The sequence below is a fragment of the Trachypithecus francoisi genome, unplaced genomic scaffold, assembly GCF_009764315.1.
Source record: "Trachypithecus francoisi isolate TF-2019V2 unplaced genomic scaffold, Tfra_2.0 Lachesis_group2, whole genome shotgun sequence".
In the NCBI taxonomy this organism is placed as follows: Eukaryota; Metazoa; Chordata; class Mammalia; order Primates; family Cercopithecidae; genus Trachypithecus; species Trachypithecus francoisi.
In genome coordinates, this window is record NW_022681465.1 from 73,125,667 (window position 1) to 73,146,320 (window position 20,654).

General features: G+C 42.2%; 1 protein-coding gene across 11 annotated transcripts in view; it reads left to right on the top strand.

Annotated features, from left to right (window-relative positions):
• The first annotated feature begins 918 nt into the window (after positions 1-918).
• Positions 919-20,654, top strand: part of OSMR (oncostatin M receptor) — a 101,454-nt gene continuing 81,718 nt past the window's right edge. For 3 of the 11 annotated variants that reach the window (XR_004429806.1, XM_033179420.1, XM_033179416.1), the window contains exon 1: positions 935-1,314. The gene's annotated coding sequence lies outside the window, so the exon portion shown is untranslated. Of the gene's footprint in view, positions 1,315-20,519; positions 20,621-20,654 lie in introns of all 11 variants that reach the window. The other 8 variants (XM_033179417.1, XM_033179421.1, XM_033179422.1 and 5 more) reach the window with 6 other exon arrangements.

Sequence of the window (20,654 nt, forward strand, 5' to 3'; positions counted from 1 at the left end):
ACTTTGGAAGCCCAAGGCGGGCGGATCACGAGGTCAGGAGATCGAGACCATCCTGGCTGACACGGTGAAACCCCGTCTCTACTAAAAATACAAAAATTAGCCGGGTGTGGTGGCCGGCGCCTGTAGTCTCAGCTACTAGGGAGGCTGAGGCAGGAGGGCGGCGTGAACCCGGGAGGCGGAGCTTGCAGTTAGCCGAGATTGCACCACTGCACTTCAGCCTGGGCGACAGAGTGAGATTCCGTCCCCCCCCCCAAAAAAAGTCTGGATGACATTTTTAAGGGGAAAAGTAAATCATGTGTAGCATGTCATTGCACTGGGAAATAAAGGCTTTGGGACTGTTGCAGCCGAAGAAACTTTGTCGGACAGGGCCTTTCTAGATAGGACACAAGTAGGGGAAATATGAGGACCCTATGGTTCGGTTCAAACACGTTTTCATTGCTCTGGACGTCAAATGGAAACACGGCCAGAAGTTTGGTTAAAGGACTTCTCTTGCCTGAAGATTTTCAGCCGGGGATCTCACGAGTTTGGCCTCTGGGTTGGGATGACAAGTGTCCCTGTGGGATACACAGCCCCAGGCCTCATCGGTCACTCGGCTTCCCTCTGGTTCCGCCGGCTGGCCCGGGCGTCCTTGGCCCGGGCAGGAGCAGCGCTGCGCGCAGGGCGCGGAGCCTCGGCCGCGGAGTTTTGGGTTTCCATGTTTCCTTCCCAGGCCTCTCCCACTTCCTCTTCTTACCCGTGCCCGCCCGCCCGCAAAGTCCGGGTTATGAGGCCGCACCTCCCGCAGGATCGCGGCCGCCTCCCCCCGGGACCGAAGGGAGGGAATTCCTGTGGGTCCCAGGAGTGCCAAGAGTGCTCAGCAAGACGGGAAATTGCAAAAGACCTCACCCCTCTGCCCTCCCCCGCGGTTTTCCCGTAACTCCCGCCCCTCCGCGCTGCCCCGCAGCTGATTCATAGCCCCGGCCCGGGCCGCCTCTGCACGTCCACCCCGGCGCCCGCACCCGCGCCCCACGCGCCGCCGAGGACTCGGCCCGGCTCGTGGAGCCCTTCGTCCGCGGCGTGAGTACCCCCGACACCCCGGCCCCACTCGGCTCGCGCCCTGCCGCCGCGCCGCCCTCGGTGGCTTTTCCGACGGGCGAGCCCGGTGCTGCGCGGGAAAGAATCTGACAACTTCGCAGCCCGTCCCGGCTGGACGCGACCGGGAGTGCAGCCGCCGGTTCCCCTCGGTGCCGCCTCTGCCCAGCGTTTGCTTTGGCTGGGCTTCCACCTGCGCGGGGACGGCGCTCGGAGGGTCCTCGCCCTCGGCCCGCCTACCTGGTGGGTAAACACTAAACGATTCATTCCTTACAGGCCGCTCACTGCCGAGTCGCCCATTTCCCAGCCTGTTTGAAATTCACCATCCCAGCGCCTCTTTCTCAAATGATGGGGGAATGTTTGTTGAGTGAAAATTCCCACTTGAACCCCTCTTGCCTCTCTCCCAACACATCGTGTGGGGGAGTTCATTGCCTCCCCTCCCTCTCCTCTCTCAACCCTTAACTCCCACCTGACAGAGCCATTTCTCTGGGAATCCGTGTATCTCTTCAACCTGGTCCCTAGAGAAGCGGGAGGAGCTCACGCACAGGTGGAGAGAGGAACCCCTGGGCGACGGTGCAGTAGTGTCCGTCCGGGGCGCTTACCTTCTTCTCCAGCTCCGTGAGTGGAAGTGGTCCTCTACATTCTGGAAACCTAGGCACAGAGGGGTTCGGTAACTTGTCCAAGGCCATATATATAGCTAGCTGTGAGGGCACTGAAATCCGAGCCCGGCTTTCGCAGGCCAGGGCTTTACCCCTGACACCGCGATTCCTTTCTCGATAGTTCTTCATCTGCCCTTCATCCACCCACCCATGCATGCCTGCATCTGTCCATCCATCCTGCCTGCCTTGCTGCGGGAGGCACAGTGCTAGCTAGGTGCTGCTGATGGAGTGGCTTGGTAACAGACCTGCCTTGAAAACACTTTGGGAACAAGATATTCAAGAGAAGTAAATGGAAGGGTCTGTGTAGGCAGAGAAGATAGAATTGAATGTGGGATACTTAGTTTGAGCTAGAAGGAATTCTGATGGAGGAGAAAGAAATTTTTGGGTCTTATTCCCAAGATTGAAACTGACTTTGGAACATGGGTCAAACTACTTATCACCTCTTAGATTCCTTGTCTGCAAATAATAATGGTTCATACTTACTGTGGACCGGCCCCTATTCTAAGCACTTGGCATATGCTAGCTCATTTAAGCTTCATGAGTGAGGCGGGTACTAGTTTTTTATTCTTATTTTATTGAGGAAACTGAGGCCCAAAGAGGTTTGTAACTTGGCTAGGGTCACACAGCTAGCAGGTGACAATATCAGGATTGGGGTTTGGTATCTGCTCATGATTCCTGTGCTGTAGCTGAAACTCTAAGACTGGGTAGGGTGTTTCATTATGATTCCTGCTTTGTCTCTCTCCTGGACTGCTTTAAAATGCACTCAGAGCCCTCGATGTTCCCAGACTCCGCTGTGTCTGCGAATCATTTCTGGAGCTTTCAAAGCATCAAACTCCGACCACAGCCTCCTATTCAGAATCTTCAGGAAATGCTCAGTTTAATGTTTCCCACATAGCATTTGTTCAGTGCCTTCAGTGGCAGGAAGCTCACCACCTCACATTTTATTGTGGGAAGAGCTAGTTCTCTGCTGTAAATTGCCTCCTTGTGACTTATATCTTGGTCTCAGTTCCCGTTTGTCCCAGCAGGTGTGGCTAAGCCTTTTGTATCAAAGGTTGCTTTGAGAGAAAAAGGCTGGTTTTGGGTGTTTCTTCCGCAGGGACTCGAGCCGCATTGGGGAGAACACATAAACACTGGATATTTCCCCCTCTATCCTTTTCTTTAACCTGAACAGACCAGGAACACATGCAGAGGTGTTCCTGGATCTCTCATGTTTTTGTAACCCTTTTGTCCTGAGGACAAAACCGAATCAGGAGAACTATCACAGTTTTGAAAGAGGAATCAGTGGTACTGTATTTGACAAGAAGAAGGAGTATGTTTTCCTTGTGGAAAAGGCGTTCGTGGCTGCAATAGAAGGGAATCATAGTGAGTGTGGTCTCGCTCACTTACAGGAACGGTGAGCCTTGGCCCTCCTTTCCCTGGGGGAGGAAAGGAAATCCTTAAAAATCCTTGAATTTCTTAAAAAATGTGCAAAATGGGGGGAAAAACCCCAAACCAAAACAAACAGAATATCATGGCCTTGCTGGAGAAACCCCCTCCTCCAAGTAGGCTTCTTTGTAGCTACATAAAGGGAGAATTTTTTTCCAACAGCTGTATTGGTGGCTTCATAGCCTTCCTTCCCTCCTCATTTTAGTTCTACTGGTCGCTCTGCATTTGTGCACTCCATGTTGTAATATTTTTATGTTTTAAAAATAATACAAATAATAACTCATTCTCAAACAATATAGAAGTGAAGTGAAATGCAGGCGTGCCATCACCATCCTCCCTACTGCCACTCAGAAGAGGGAAGGTTAAGTTTGATAATACCATTCTAAGGTTTGTGTTTCTTTTCTATAGATTTACATAATACATACGTATACATATGTTTTAAATATGCAAATGATCTTACTATACTTTTTGTGCAGCTTGCTTTTTCACTTCCCAAGTCTTAGAGACGTTTCCATTGTCTCTATGTACCTCTTTTGTTAATGGCTACGTGTTGTTCTTCTTTTGTGTGTGTGAAATGGTCTAACTCTGTCACACAGGCAGAAGTGCAGTGTCATGATCATGGTTCACTGCAACCTCGACCTTCTGGGCTCAAGTGATCCTCCCACCTCAGCCTCCCGAGAAGCTGGGACTACAGGCACATGCCAACACACCTGGCTTTTTTTGTTTTTCTTTTTTTTTTTTTTGTACTTTTTGTAAAGATTGGGTCTCTCCATGATGCCCAGACTGGTCTTGAACTTCTGGGCTCAAGCAGTCCATCTGCCTTGGCCTCCCAAAGTGCTGGGACTATAGGCGTGAGCCACTGCGCCTGGCCAGCTACATGTTATTCTAAAGTGGAAACAGAATGTAATTTATCCATCCTTTCCTGTATTGATGGATACTCAGCATTAGCAACATTGCTTCAGGGAAGATCACACATTCATCTTCCTGCTCAAGTGTGAGTATTTCTGTGGAAGAGAATCCTAGGAGAGGTATTCTTGTTTCAAAGGGTTTGCCCATTTTTCCACTTGATAGATACAAAGTGAAAGGTAAAGATGTAACTTAATTTTTTTGTAAAGTTTAAGACAACTGATCCAATAGCATTTATTTAATAATTCGTCTTTTTTCCAACTCATTTGAAATTCTGTTTTTATCATTAAATAAATTCCTGATTGTAAAAGGGTCTGTATCAGGACTCTATTCTGTTTCATTGATCTTTTTTTTTTGTCTTTTCCTATACCAGTATCACTCTGAGTTAACTACCGTAGCTTTATAGTGTTTTTAAAAATTTTGTAGCATATATTTGTACTTTGAAAAATAACTTTTTTATAAGTCACATACATTTTCTATTTACAAATAGCCTGTCAAGTTTAATACAATCCTATTTTTAATTAAGATTTTATTGAGTTTATAATTGTTAGCAATTTTTAATGCTTTAATGTCAACTTTGGTATGAGCTCCAAGCTTTAAGGAAGCTGTGTCATGTGAACTTTGGTTAATGACTTACCTGATTTCAAATACTGGCTTCACATCAGATTAACTGGGTCGCTTTGGATAAGTGACTTTTAAACTTTCTTATCCTTAATTTCCTCCTTTGTGAATGGGAATAATAATATAATCCTTTTCTTAGCACTGTTGCGAGGATTCAATTAATAAATGCATGTAAGTCACTTAGCAAAGCACTTTGTAGAGAGTTAGTATCTAATACATGCTAGCTGGGATCTTTTTCATATTTATATCTTACTCATAGTTTTGCAGAGTGCCCTACTGGTAATAGGAACCAGTAAATAATTTCCTTTATTTACTGATAGTATCCTAAGAGACAAAAATATATCATATATTTTAAATATAGTAGTGTTTCTCAAACTTCACTGTGCATATGAATCACCTGAGGAGATTGTCTAAATGCAGATTCAAGAGGTCTAAGGTCTGACCTGAGATTTTGCATTTCTGACAAGCTACCAGGTAGTCTTTATACTGCTGGTCTTTTGTCCACACTTTGGGTATACAGTCTTGCACTACTATTTAAAGTTATGCTGCTAGTGATAGTACTTCTTATTTGTAATGAATGTGATTGACAGGGTTTGTAAATTTATTTCTTTTAAAATTACATGCTAAAGAACTAAATTATAGTTGTTTTCTTTTCTTCCTTCTTCCTTCCCTCCCTTCATTTTTGTTGAAAGAAGGAGGGTTGGTGAGATCGCTAAATAGAATACCTGGCTGTGTTCTTAGATCTGGAATCATTGAGGCAGTTAACCATCTGAATTATTTTAAACTATTGACTTAAGTTGAAGACAGTCACATAAAATATATGCAGCCTGAATATGACATTTAATGTCAACTAAAGAAAAGCACAATTGTAAGTGGTTCTGCAAATAGAAAATGTAGGACATGAAGAACACTTGGGAAAATGTAAGACAAAATAATTCTCAGAAAACAGTGATTGAGGTTCCATTGTTCATGTGTATGCCAGCTTTTGAGAAGATGTGTATCAACAGAAGTTATGCTTTCTTGTGAGTAAATTTTTCATACACCATGTTATTTCTTGGTCACCTCTTTCTACTTTCAGCCTCCATAATGGGAGATTTTGAGCAAGTTTACTTCATATATATACTTCAGGGTGCCTGTCTGTCAGCAGGGGATGGTAGTATGATTTTTCTACTCAGCACATTGGCTACTTTTTGCATTTGGAAATGGATCATTAAACTATCTACACTTTCTCAGAACCTAAGAGGTTACATTTTCTGTACAGAAACACACGGCATCCTCCCAGGTTGATCTAGTATGTAAAAACTGTCAGCCTTTTTCAAGTCTATTCAATACCATGGGTTGGATTGGAAACATAAACACTGTCAACTAGTTTATTCGTGTTGGGATATATGGTTTCAAGTGTGGAAATAAGGAAATTGTCACTTGCACAAGACTGAGCTTAATATGTTTAAAACATGCACACACATGTTTTAAGGAATGCTTAATGTTGCAGAATTGTATAACTTGAAATGAGTTATCTATAATTTCTCTTATTCTGGCCACCTCCCTCCCTCCATCTCAGCTCTAAATTTATAACTTAGTAAGTGGGTGTGTCTTTTGGGGCCAGTTTGAATCCCTCAAGTAGAAGACAGCAAGGCAGAAACACATGTGCAGGAGATTTACTAGGGAAAGGACTTGTAAGGGGAAAGGGAGTAACAGTAGGCACAGAGCCTTCAGACCCAGTGCAGGTGTGATGCCTGTGGAAGGAGAGGGAGAGGGAGAGGAACGAAGGTGGGAAGGAGTTGCTTCCAGCTGCAGCTATTGGCTGGGAGCAGCCTGGGGTGTGTGAATGTTCAGCAGATCTGAAGGGGCAGTGTCTGAAGGCTGTCAGTCATCTGTGCTCTCTTGAAGGGAGCACTGAGGGGCACAGCTGCATACTGCCACATTTCTCTTTCAGAGATGTTATTAGGTGTATACTGTTTTGAAACTGACTTATTCACCGATGTGGTTTGGCTGTGTCCCCACCCAAATCTCATCTTGAATTGTAGCTCCCATAATTCCCTCATGTTGTGGGAGGAACCCAGTAGGAGATAACTTAATGATGGGGCAGTTTCCCCCATACTGTTCTCATGGTAGTGAATAAGTCTCACAAGATCTGATGGTTTTATAAGGGGAAACCACTTTCACTTGGCTGTCATTCTTCTCCTGTCTGCCACCATGGGAAGTGTGCCTTTCCCCTTCCACCATGACTGTGAGACCTCCCCAACCATGTGGAACTGTGAGTCCATTAAACCTCTTTCTTTTGTAAATTGCCCAGTCTCTGGTATGTCTTTATCAGCAGTGTGAAAACGAACTAATACATTCACTCAGTATTTTAGAATATTTTTCCATGTCAGCATATGGATCTAGTTCATTCTTTTTAACGGTTGCATGACGTTCCTTTGTAGAAATGCACCATAATTATTTTTCAGTTCCTTTTTAAAGGCTCTTGAATTTTCATTTTTTCCCTCGTGTACACAGTGCTATAAGAGTCTTTAAATACATGTGCATACAATATATAAGGTGACTCTATCTGTCTTATCTATCATCTGTAAGGCAAAATTTCAGCAATACAATTATAGAATTATTTCTGGATCAACAGAAATACACATGGAATTTTAGTAGATGTGGTCAAATGGACCTCTGTAAAGTTGTATGCTTTGATCATTAGTGAGTCACAATGTTTACTTCTGTAAACTCTTACCAGTGTGAGGCATTAAGACCTTTTTAAACATTACCGATTGGATACTACATAGACATCCGCAGACATATACACACACAATTGTCTTTAATTCTTAGTGATCTTGCCAAGTTTTTTGTTGGGGAGGGTGATATTGTATTTCCCTTTTTTCATGAATTATGTATTCATGTTTTTCTAGAGTTGTTTACCTGTTTTTACTTATTTCTAAGAATTCTTTGTATGTGAGGGATAACTCTTTGTGATACATATTGAAACTATTGTTTTCATTTAAAGCACTAAAATGTTTCAGTGTTTATTAATCAGTATAGCTATCTTTATCTTTCTTCACCTTCCCCCTACAATCCTTATCTTTTTTGCTTATGGGTTTTATATCGTGCCTAACAGATTATAAAACTATTTATCTAGGATTTATTCTAGTAATTTTAACGGCTTTATTTCTTGCATTGATATCTTTGTTCATCTGGAATTTATTTTGCTGAAGGAAGTGAGGCAATAGCCATAATAATAAAATTAACATTAACTGGATTTGCTATATGTAGGTTCTCATAAGCCTGTTTAATCCTCATGCCAATGCTATAAGGTAAGTTATTTTATTCTTCTCCTTCTGTAGAAAAGGAAATTGAAACCTAGAGGGGTTAAATGACTTGTCATTGGCCATATGGTTTTTAAGTACCGAAATAGGAATTTGACCCTAAGCATTTTATGTCAGAGTCCATGGTACTTAATTATTAATATTCCAGCTTCCTTTTCCCACAAGTCTCCAGGCTATTGTTCTAGTACCATTTTGGGGAATGATTTATGTTTTCTCAAAAGTGATTTAAAATATCACCTTTAGCATGTGTACATATATTTTAGATTCAGAATACCCTTGGATTCATGTTTTTCATTTTTTTATTTGGCTTCATTTACCTCTTAGAGATACAGCTTTCATCCTAGCTGATGTCACAAATTCCAGAAGACTGAACGTTGCTTTTTTAAAAAATCAGTTATTCATGAGCTAATTCAATTTTATAAATCAGGATTTGCCTTATAACTCTGGTGGAAACACTTAACTATTATCCAGTGGACAGATTCAAGAGTTGGGGTGTGGGAGATGGATGTGAAAGGAGAAATGCTCAAAGCTTCCCATGACTGTAGCTTCTGATTGTGGAGCTTTGAGGAGGAAGGGAATTGGAGTGAACACTTGTAAGTAATCAACCCTATGCTCTAAGTTAGAGGCCTCTTCAAAGAGGCTCTCAAATATAACAGGCAGTACTCTAAAAAAACAAACAAACAAACAAACAAAAAAAAACAAAGATAACCGAGTTTGAGAATCATGGAGAACCTGCAAGAAGTAGCATTCAACTCTTTGTGCTGCTGCACAGGACTCTTTCATAAATGCATACACCCAGGCACAAGACCTCCAAGAACAGCTTCTTCCTTTAAAATGGCATTTGCATAAGACATCATCAGGTCACCCAGCCAGTTTTGAAGAGTTTGGCAATACACCCACATTCTTCGGAAGTGAATAACTCTTATCATGCTGCTTCTCATGGGTGTTATTTGTGGAGGAAACTTCCCAGGAATATTTGACAGAACAAGAAGTGTGGTGAGGAAGGGCAGACTAAAATCCATTTAAAAAGTTGTGTTTCATTAGGCATGTGATATTTTTCTGAGGGATTTTTATAAGCATCTTTATTGAGAATGAGATTTTGCAAAGAGACAAGATTTGAATAAGAAGTTTTACAAAATCAATGGGTAATTTTTCTTCCCTTCTTTTGCCCTGCAGAGAAGGAAAGTCAATGCAAGATTTATAAATTAGGCAATATTTGACAATAGTAAAAGTAGAAAGGCCTGAACAGGAATCTGTTTTCATTAAAATAAGATTTAAAGCAAAGAAGAGAGAACATGAGAAAATTAGTACCCATTTTTATTCATTTACCAAATATTTACTGAATAGCAACTGTGTTCTGGGACTGATAGACAATGGGGAATAAGATCCAGGCCTGCCTGCAAGTGGCTCATAGTGTGGTTGGGAATGATGGAGACCTGAAAAGGAGAGAGAAATGAAGAACAGATTTGGGGAAAGGACCAAGTAGTGGGGATGAAGCAGGAAGTATTTTTTCCCTTTCTAAATTCTGCTGCTTCACACTTCCCTGACTTCCTTTTCTCACTGGAAGTTGGAAGGAGCAGTGCTCCTCACTGACAGTTGTGGAGAAAGCCGACCAGGTGTATGAGAGGGCCGACTGCCTTTCCTGTGTCAGAAGAAGAGCTGCAGAGGAGACACCACCAAGGTTGTCCCGGCCAGAGCAGCAGTGAGACTGTGCCAGAGCTGCAGGGCTGTGCAGATTGCTCACCCCCACCACACAGCCCTCATCCTTCAGGTGAACTAGGAAAGCCTGGCCCCATCTTGGATTTTCACTTGATCTGCAGGAGGGGCCATAGTAGAGGGTGTGGAGCAGCCCAGAGCTTCGTGCACAGACCTCCTCTCTTTTCTGTCTGTACTTCCGATTTGGTGATGGTCTAGTCCCATGGGTTTAAGTACTGTGTGTAAGGATGGAGGATGCCTGAATGTATATGCCTAGCCAGGACCACTCCCAGACCTCCAAACTGTGTATCCAGCTAGCTGCCTGACATCTTTTCCTGGAGATGAAATAAGCATCTTGAACTTAACATGTGACAAATTGAACTCTTGATATAGACCACCAGGTCTGTTCCTCCCACACTCCTTTGCTTCTCCATAAACGGTAATTACATTCTTCGAGGGGCTCTGGTCAAAACTCCTGTAGCCATCCATGATGCGTCACCACCCCTGTCCTGTCAGCTCTATCTTTAAAATCACTCCCAAATTCCATCCACTGCTCACTGCTTCTACGACTGTCACCTGCTCTGAGACCCTCATCATTCTTGTCTGGACCATTGCACTAACCCCCCTAACCCACTGCCACCGCCACCCCCCCCCCCCCACCACCTGTTGTCTATCACTTCACTGTCGTCTCTTCAGTCTCTCATCCTTGCCGGCTTCCGTTCAATGTAAGCCAGACCGGTTACTCCTCTGCTTAAAATCTACAGTGGCTCCCATCTGGCTCAGAGCAGAAGCCCAGGTTCTTCCCACGTTTTGCCTGCTCTGTTCTGCCTGTCTGCATGCCCTCTGATGTCTTCTTTGGCTCTCACCAGCTTGCTTGCTCACTCCTCTCTAGCCACACCTGGCTCCCCCTTGTTCCCTGGATCCTCCAAGCAGCCCCCCTACCTCAGGATCTTTGCAGAGTTTTCTCCCTCACTTGTGGGCTTTTTGTTGTGTTAGTCAGGGTCCCATCAGGAAACATGTGGCACACTTGGAACAAGATAACTTGAGGAGGATTTATTTACAAGGTATAGAGTTGGGGACTTCTTGGGTCTTGGAAGCAGCCAACTTGGAATCATTGGTGTCTTGTGTTTTTTCACACAGCGTCAGCCGTGAGGAAGCCTGTTCCTCTGGCATTTACTAAAGAAGCTCCACAGTGTCTCTGCAATGTTCTTCCTGGTGTTGACTCCTGTTCTGCACTTTTTGATAAACTTTATTGATTTTAGCAGAAAGTTTTTGGATAGTAGCTAGGACTCATCTTCCTTCTATTTGTGGTCCTCAGGTGGCCTGGGGCCTGAAACACGGGGGGTGGCCTTGTCCAGTCCCACCACTGGAAATAATAATCACTTTGCTCATGCATAGGCAGTGACTACTGTGTCCTGCTCGCCCCTGCCCAACATGTGTCAACTGTTGACAGAAAAAAACAGGGAATCTGAGCGCTGAAGCTAAGCTTCTAGGATTCATAGCCCGATGTATGTGAGAGACAGTACAAAGGGCAGGAATTCCAGACAAGACTATCCTGTGATGTTTTATTTTTGGTTTTAGAGATAGGCTCGGACACCCAGGCTGGAATGTAGTGGTGTGATCATGGCTCACTGCACCCTTGAACTCCCAGATACAAGGGATGCACCTGACTCAGCCTCCCTTGAAACTGGGACTGTGGGCACGTGCCACCATGCCCAGGTAATCTTTTTATTTGTAGAGATGGATCTTGCTATGTTGCCCAGTCTGGTCTGGAACTCCTGGCCTGAAGCAGTCCTCCAGCCTCGGCCTCCCAAAATGCTGGGATTACAGGCATAAGCCATCATGCCTGGCCCAGAAAAGACTATCTTGATGATTCTCAAAGGCTCTTCTGTGGTACTGAAACCATAGAAATACATCTTTTGTAAATACTCGTGTCTTTCCATTGTGGTGTTTGACAGCTTTTATTCTCTAATTTCTGCTTACCCTTAAATGGCAAGTGGCTTCTAATTTTTAGTCTTAAGTTTTTCTGCCCCATAACCTGAATTTTTTGTGACATGTAAAATACTCGATATTCTAGGAAAATGTCAAAATTTTAGAAACATTTTAAATAGTCCTTTTCAAAAACATTTGGCAACGTGCACATCACTCTCTGAATCATCTGCCTTTAAATTTATGAGGGATATTTTAAATTGCAAAGTGAGTGTCAGACATTTTGGTGGATTTTGCTTTGACTTCCCCTTGGTTATGACTAGAAATTATTTCCTCTAGAATTAGTTTTCCTCCTGGCTTTAATATTCAGTTGTAATACAAACTCATTTGAAGTTTTATTTAAAATTGACATAATAATTATACATATTTATGGGGTACAGTTGTGATATTTCAGTGTATGTATACATTGTATAATGATCAAAGTAATTAGCATATTCAAAAGTTTAAACATTTATCATTTCTTTCTAATAACATTTAAAATTCTCTCTTCTACCTATCTTATTTTTATTTTTATTTTTATTCTTTTCTTGAGATGGAGTCTCGCTCTGTCACCCAGGCTGGAGTGCAATGGCGCCATCTTGGCTTACTACAACTGCTGCCTCCTAGGTTCAAGCAATTCTCCTGCGTCAGCCTCCTGAGTAGCTGGGACTGTGGATGCGTTCCATCATACCTGGCTAATTTTTGTGTTTTTAGTAGAGATGGGGTTTTACCATGTTGCCCAGGCTGGTCTCGAACTCCTGACCTCAGGTGATCCACCCACCTTAGCCTCCATGGTGGCCTGTAGCCCACCTGGGATTACAGGCATGAGCCACCATGCCCAACATCTTCTAGTTATCTTTTAAAGAATTGTATATATAATAATTGTACATATTTAGGAGGTCTATGTGATACTTTGATACATGCATAAAATGCATAGTAATTAAATCAGGATCTTTAGGATATCTATCACCTGAAACATTTATCATTTCTTTGGGTTGGGGAAATTTTTTCCTTTAGCAATTTTGAAATACACAATATGTTGTTAGCTATAATCACCCTGTGGTGCGATGGAACACTAGCCCTTGTTCCTCCAGTCTAACTGCATGTTTGTGCCTGTTGACTGCCCCCTTCCTAACCCTTTTCAGCCTCAGGTAACCATCATTCTAACTTCTATTTCCATGAGATCCACTTTTTTTTTTTTTTTTTTTTTTAGCTCCCACATATGAGTGAGAACATGTGATATTTTGCTTTCTGTGCCTGGCTTATTTCACTTAACATAATGACCTTGAGTTCTATCTATCCATGTTGCTGCAAATGACAGGATTTCATTCCTTTTTATGGCTGAATTGTATTCCACTGTGTATATATACCACATTTTCTTTATCACTCGTCCATTGAACGACACAGGTTAATTCCGTATCTTTGCTATTGTGAATAGTGCTGCAATAAACATGGCGGTGCAGGTATCCCTTTGATATACTTATTTCTTTTTCTTTGAATGAATACCTAGTAGTGGGATTGCTAGATTGTATGGTAGTTCTATTTTTAGTTTTTTGAGAGACCTCCATACTGTTTTCTATAATGACTATTCTTTTTTTTTTTTTTTTTTTTTTTTGAGATGGAGTCTCGCTCTGTCGCCCAGGCTGGAGTGCAGTGGCCAGATCTCAGCTCACTGCAAGCTCCACCCCCCAGGTTTACGCCATTCTCCTGCCTCAGCCTCCCGAGTAGCTGGGACTACAGGCGCCCGCCACCTCGCCCGGCTAGTTTTTTGTATTTTTTTTTAGGAGAGACGGGGTTTCACCGTATTAGCCAGGATGGTCTCGATCTCCTGACCTCGTGATCCGCCCGTCTCGGCCTCCCAAAATGACTATTCTAATTTACATTCCCAGCAACAGTGTATGAGTTCCCTTTTCTCTGCATCATTGCCAGCATTTGTTATTTTTGCCTTTTTGATACTAGCCATTATAACTGGAGTAAGATGACATCTCACTGTGGTTTTGATTTGCATTTCCTTGATGATTATTGATGTTGGGCATTTTTGCCATATACATGTAGGCCATTTGTATGTCTTCTTTTGATAAAAGTCTGTTTGGAACATTTGTCCACTTTTTAATGGGATTTTTGTTGTTAATTGTTGAGCTGTTTGAGTTCCTTGCATATTCTGGATATTAGTTCCTAGTCAGATGAATAGTTTGCAAATATTTGCTCTCATTCTGCAGGTTTTCTCTTCACTCTGTTGATTGTTTCCTTTGCTGTGGAGAAACATTTTAGTTTGATATAGTTCTATTTATCTGTGTTTGTTTTTGTTTCCTGTGCTTTTGAAGTCTTAGTGATAAAACGGTTGCCTTGACCAATGTTTTGAAGTGTTGCTGCTATGTTTTTTTCTAGTATTTTTATAGTTTAGGTATTATGTTTAAGTGTATAATCCATTTGGAGTTTTTGTCTATGATGAGAAATAGGGATCTAGTTTCACTCTACTGCATTGCTATCCAGTTTTCCCAGCACCATTTATTGAAGAGTGTGTCCTTTCCCCAATGTATGTTCTTGGAACCTTGGTTGAAAATCATTTGGCTGTAAAAATGTGAATTTATTTCTGGGTTCTCTGTTCTCATAAATTGGTCTATGTGTCTGTTTTTATACCAATATCATGCTGTTTGGGTTACTGTAGTTTTGTAGTATATTTTGAAGGCAGGTGTTGTGAGGTCTCAGCATTGTTCTTTTTGCTCAGGATTGCTTTGGCTATTTGAGATCTTTTGTGATTTCATATGAATTTTAGAATTGTTTTTCCTATGTCTATGAAAAATGTCATTGAGGTTTTGATAGGGATTGCATTGAATCTGTAGATTGCTTTGGGTGATCTGGTCATTTTAACAATACTATTTCTTCCAATTTATGAAAATGGATTTGTTTGTGTTTTCTCCAGTTTCTTTCATTAGTGTTTTGTAGCTTTCCTTCAGCGTCTTTCACCTCCATGGTTAAATTTATTTTTAGGTTTTTTTTGGTGTATCTATTGTAAATGGAATTGCTTTCTTGATTTCTTTTTTAACCAGTTTGTTCTTAGTGTAGAGAAACACTACTAGTTTTTCTATGTTGATTTTGTATTCTACAACTTTACTGAATTCATTTATCAGTTCTAATAATTTTTTTGTGTAGTCTTTAGGTTTTTTATATACAAGATCATGACGTCTGCGAATGGATGCCTTTTATTTTTCTCTTGCCTGATTGCTTTAGCTAAGACTTCCAGTACTATGTTGAATAAGAGTTGTAAAATTGGGCATCCTTTTCTCATTCCAATTCTGAGAGAAAATATTTTGCTTTTCACCATTCAGTATGATGTTAGCTGTGGGTTTGACATATGTGGCCTTTATTATGTTGAGGGTCGTTTCTTCTATGCCTAGTTTGTTGAGAGTTTTTATCATGAAGGAATGTTGAATTTTATCAAATGCCTTTTCTGCATCTATTGAGATGATCATATGGTTTTTGTCCTTCATTTTTTTTTGATGTAATGTATCACATTTATTGATTTGCATAGGTTGAACCATTCCTGCATCCCTGGGATAAATCCGACTTGATCCATGGTGTATTATCTTTTTGATGTGTTGTTGGATTCTATTTGCCTAGTATTTTATTGAGGATTTTTGCATCTATGTTCATCAGGGATATTGGCCTATATTTTTCTTTTTGTGTGTGTGTCCTTGTCTGGCTTTGATGTCAGGGTAATGCGAGCCTTGTAGAATTAGAGAGAATTCCCTCTTCTTTAATTTTTTTTTAATACTTTCTGGAGAATTGGTGTTACTTCTTCTCAGTAAGTTTGGCAGAATTAAGCAGTAAAGCCATCTGGTCCTGGACTTTCTTTATTGAGTAACTTTTATTACTGATTCTATCTCACTACTTCTCATTGGTCTGTTCAGATTTTCTATTTATTTCTGGTTCAATCTTGGTAGATTGTGTGTGTCCAGGAATTTGTCCATTTCCTCTTTGTTTTCTGATTTGTTAGCATATGGTTGTTCATAATAGTCTCTGATGATTCTTTGTATTTTTGTGTTATCAGTTGTTATGTCTGCTTTCCCTTTTCTGATTTTGTTTATTTGGATCTTCTTTTTTTCTTGGCTAATCTAGCTAGAGGTTTACCAATTTTGTTTACCTTTTTAAAAAAACAGCTTTTGTTTCATTGATCTTTTATGTTATGTTTTTAGTCTCTATTTCATTTAGTTCTGCTCTTTATTTTGTTCTACTAATTTTGAGTTTGCTTTTTTTTTGCTTTTCAGGTTCCTTGAGATGCATCATTTGGTTATTTGAATTTTTTTCACTTTTTTGATATAGCTATTTAATGTTGTAAACCCCTCATAACACTTTTTGCATTATCTTATAGGTTTTGACATGATGTGTTTCCATTTTCATTTGTTCCAGGACTTTTTTTTTTGAGATGGAGTCTCGCTCTTGTCCCCCAGGCTGGAGTGCAATGTTGTGATCTCAGCTCACTGCAACCTCCGCCTCCTGGGATCAAGCGATTCTCTTGCCTCAGCCTCCTGAGTAGCCTCCTGAGTAGTCGCCCACCACCATGCTTGGCTACTTTTTGTATTTTTAGTAGAGATGGGGTTTCACCATGTTGGCCAGGCTAGTCTCGAACTCCTGACTTCAGGTGATCTGCCCACCTCAGCCTCCCAGAGTGCTGGGATTACAGGCGTGATCAGGAATTTTTTATGTCCTTAACTAATTCATTGACCCAGTGGTCCTTCAGGAGCCATTTTTCCAAAGAAAATTTCCAAAGTTTATCCTGTTACTGAATTCTAGTTTTATTCTGTTGTGGTTTCAGGAAACACTTGATATGATTTTGATTTTTAAAAAGTTGAGATGGCCAGGCATGGTGGTTCATGCCTGTAATCCCAGCACTCTGGGAGGCTGAGGTGGGCAGATCATGGGGTCAAGAAATCGAGACCATCTTGAGAACATGGTGATACCCCATCTCTACTAAAAATACAAATATTAGCTTGACATGGTGGCATGTGACTGTAGTCCCAGCTGCTTGGGAGGCTGAGGCAAGAGAATCGTGTGAATCCAGGAGGCAGAGGTTGCAGTGAGCTGAGATCGCGTCACTGCACTCCAGCCTGGCAACAGAGCGAGACTGTCTTAAAAAAAAAAACAAAAATTAGTTAAGACTTGTTTTGTGGTCTAAAATATGGTCTGTTTTTGATAATATTCCATGTGCTGATGAGAAGAATGTGTATTTTGCAGCTGTTGGATAAAATGATCTGTAAATGTCTGTTAGGTCCATTAGGTCTAAAGTGCAGTTTAAAATCAGTGTTTCTTTGTTAATTTTCTGTCTAAATGATCTGTCCAATGCTGAGAGAGGGATATCAAAATCCCCAAATATGGCCGGGTGCGGTGGCTCACCCCTGTAATCCCAGCACTTTGGGAGGCCGAGGCGGGCGGATCATGAGGTCAGGAGATTGAGACCATCTTGGCTAACAAGGTGAAACCCCGCCTCTACTAAAAATACAAAAAATTAGCCAGGCGTGGTGGCAGGCGCCTGTGGTCCCAGCTACTCCACAGGCTGAGGCAGGAGAATGGCGTGAAACCGGAGAGGTGGGGCTTGCAGTGACCCGAGATCCCGCCACTGCACTCCAGCCTGGGTGACAGAGCTAGACTCCCTTTCAAAAAAAAAAAAAAGAAGAAGAAATTATTGTATTAGAGTCTGTCTTTCCCTTTAGATTTAGTAATGTTTGCTTTGTTATAAATCTGGATACTCTGGTGTTGGGTTCACATATATTTGGTATTTTTTATATCTTCTTGCTGAATTGAGCCCTTTATTATTATGTAACAACTTTCTTTTTGTCTTTCTCTGGTTCTTAACATCTATTTTATCTAAATATAGGTACTCTCACTTGCTTTTGATTTCAATTGGCATAGAATATCTTTTCCTATCCCTTCACTTTCAGTCTATATGTGTCTGTACTGGTAAAGTTTGTTTGTTGTAAGCAGCCTGTAGTTGGGTCATTTTTTAAATCCTTTCAACCTACATCTTTCAAGTGGGGAATTTAATCCATTTACATTACGTTCGAGGTTCTTACTGATTCGTGAAGACTTATTCCTGTATTTTGTTAACTGTTTTTTGGTTGTTTTTTTATATCCTTTGGTCTTTTCTTTCTCTCTTATTGTTCATCATTGCAGTTTGGTGGTTTTCTGCAGTGGATATATCTGAGTCATTGCTCTTTCTCATTTGCATGTCTGTTCTGCCAATTAGTTTTATATTTTCATGTGTTTTCATGATGGTAGATATCATCCTTTCACTTCCAGATATACGATTCCCTTAAGCATTTCTTGTAGGGCTGGTGTAGAGGGGATAAATTCCTTTAGTTTTTGCTTATCTTGGAAAGACTATTTCTCCTTCATTTTTGAAGGATAGCTTTGCTGAATACAGTATTCTTGCCTGAAGTTTTTTTTTTCTTTCATCATTTAGAATATACCAGCCCATTCTCTCCTGACCTTTAGGTTTTCTACTAAGAAATCCATTGTTAGTTTGATGGAGGTTTCCTTATATATGACTTGATGCTTTTCTCTTTCTTTTTAAAAAATTATCTCCCTGTCTTTGACTTTTGACTGTCTGACTTTTTTGGGATTGAATATCTTTCAGGATCTCTGAGCTTTCTGTATCAGATGTCTATATCTCTTGCAAGACTTGGGAAATTTTCAGCTATTATTTTGTTAAATAGATTTTCAATGCCATTGCCCATGTCTTTTCCTTATGGAACACCAGAAATTTGAGTATTTGGTCACCTTGTGATGTCCCATATGTCATGTAGGCATTCTTCTTTCATTTAAGTTCTGTCTGTCTGTATCTCTCTCTTTCTCTCTCTCTCTTTCTCTTTTATGACTGAGTTATTTCAAAAGACCTGTATACAAGTTCAGAAATTCTTTCTAGTCTGCTAATGAAGCTCTTGATTGTATTTTTTTATTTCAATTATTGAATTATTCAAGTACAGGGCTTCTGTTTGGTTCCTTTTAATGATATCTCTTTTGTTGATTTTCTCATTCAGATATGAATTGTCTTGATTTCTTTGAATTGTTTACGTTATATTGCATCTCTCTGAGATTCTTTAATATCATTACTTTGAATTCTTTTTCAGACATTTCATAGATTTCTTTTTCATTGGAATCTGTTGCTGGAGAATTATTATGTTCCTTTGGAGGTATCACGTTTCCTTGCTTTTTCATGTTTCTTGTGTCCTTACATTGCTATCTGAGCATCTGGTGAAAGAGTTGCTGTTTGTAATTTTATGGATTTGCTTTCATAGGGAAAATTTTTTTTCCTATAGCTGTATCAATAGTGTTGGTTGGGTAGAGAGAGTGCTTAGGTTTTGATTCTGGCTGGACACAGTAATGTAGTCTCTGTATGATATATTTTGCTGTAATCAGCATTAGTAGTGTCTGTGAGTTCCTTGGTGGCTTAGTCTGCTGTTGTTAGTGGAAGCTGTGGTGAGACAGGCTGGTTGTTGAGCCCCACTGGTGCTGGTGGCACCGGGCCTAGTGTGTCGGTCCTTGGGCCCCCACATGCCCACCTGATGTACACAAGCACCAGTGGTAGTGGGGTCGGATGGGCCAGTCCTTGGGCCTCCATGTGGCTTTCTTGGGTGTCAGCAGTGGCAGTGGTAGGCTAGGTAGGCAGACAGATCTTCTGGCCCTTGGGCAGTATGTGTGGTGTTGGTAATGGTAGTTGTGGCAGGTCAGCCCTCAGGGCCCCAGTCAGCACGTGAGTGCTGGTGGTGGCTGTGATGGGTTGTGGCAGGCCAGTTCCCAGACTCCAGGTAGTGTATGCAGGTGGGTTCTGGTGGCAGTGATGATGACAGGCTCATGCTCAGGCTTCCAGGAGGCAGGTGCAGATGCTGGTGGTGTTAGACTGGGCATGTTAATCCCCAAGCTCCTGGATGATGTATGTGGGCACCCACAGGCTGGGTAGGGTAGTGGGGAGCTGTCATCAGGACTCCAGAAAGTGTGAGTGGCTGCCACAGGTGGTGGGCAAGGCAGATCAATTCCCAGGCCCCCGCTTCATGTGTGCAGGCACTAGTGAGGGTGGTGCTGGGCGTGGCAAGCCTGTCCTCAGACCTCCGGATGTTGTGCATGAATGCTAGCTGTGGTAGATGGGGCAAGTTGATCCCCAGGGCCCCGGACAATGCACTCAGGCAGTGCTAGTGACAGTGGTTGGTGGGGTGGACTGGTCCCCAGACCCCCTAAAAGTACATGCAGGTGGGTGGCAGCCCTGATGCTGGAGGTTGGGGATGGGTTAGAGTTGCTGTCAGTAACAGTGATCCCAAGTAACGGACTCTCAGGCTTTTGGGAGCACATGATTTGGCTTCTTTTGTTCTGAGGGTAGCTTCCCCAGTGTGCTGTACCAGTTGTTCCCCAGGATGTAGACTGAGTGAGGTAGAGTGCTGGGGACGCAGCCACACTGCTGGGTCCAGTCAGCATTACAACACCACAGCCCTCTGAATGGATATTGGGTGATGTCAGCAGGGCTGCAGGAATGTGGAGAGCAGGGTCTGTTGGCCCCAGCACAGGATGTAGTCTAATGGGGGCTGGGCTCTCAACATGGTCCTGTGCTGTTGAGAGGAAGGGGACAAGGGACCCCACACGCACTTCCTCTCTGGAGCAATGCCATCACACAGACTCCAGGCAGCTCCCTATGCTAGTCTCAGGGCTGGCAAGGGTGGAGGGACTATCTTGTGGCTAGGATTACAGGAGTGCACAGTAGTGCTATAAACCACTGGGGATCTCTCACTTAACTTTTCCTGGCGCCAAGGAGTTTCTTCTGGCTCTTGAGCCAATCCTGGCTGGGTCATCTGCTTTACCTCTCTCTCCTTCTCAGGGGTTCTCCCGTCACTTCCCTGCTGAATTCCAGTGGTCTCTCTTCGATGCTCTATTCAACATGTGATTATCTACTCACTGTGCTGGTCCTTTTAAGAGGAGGTGAGTGCCAGGTGCCTCTAGCCAGCCATCTTGA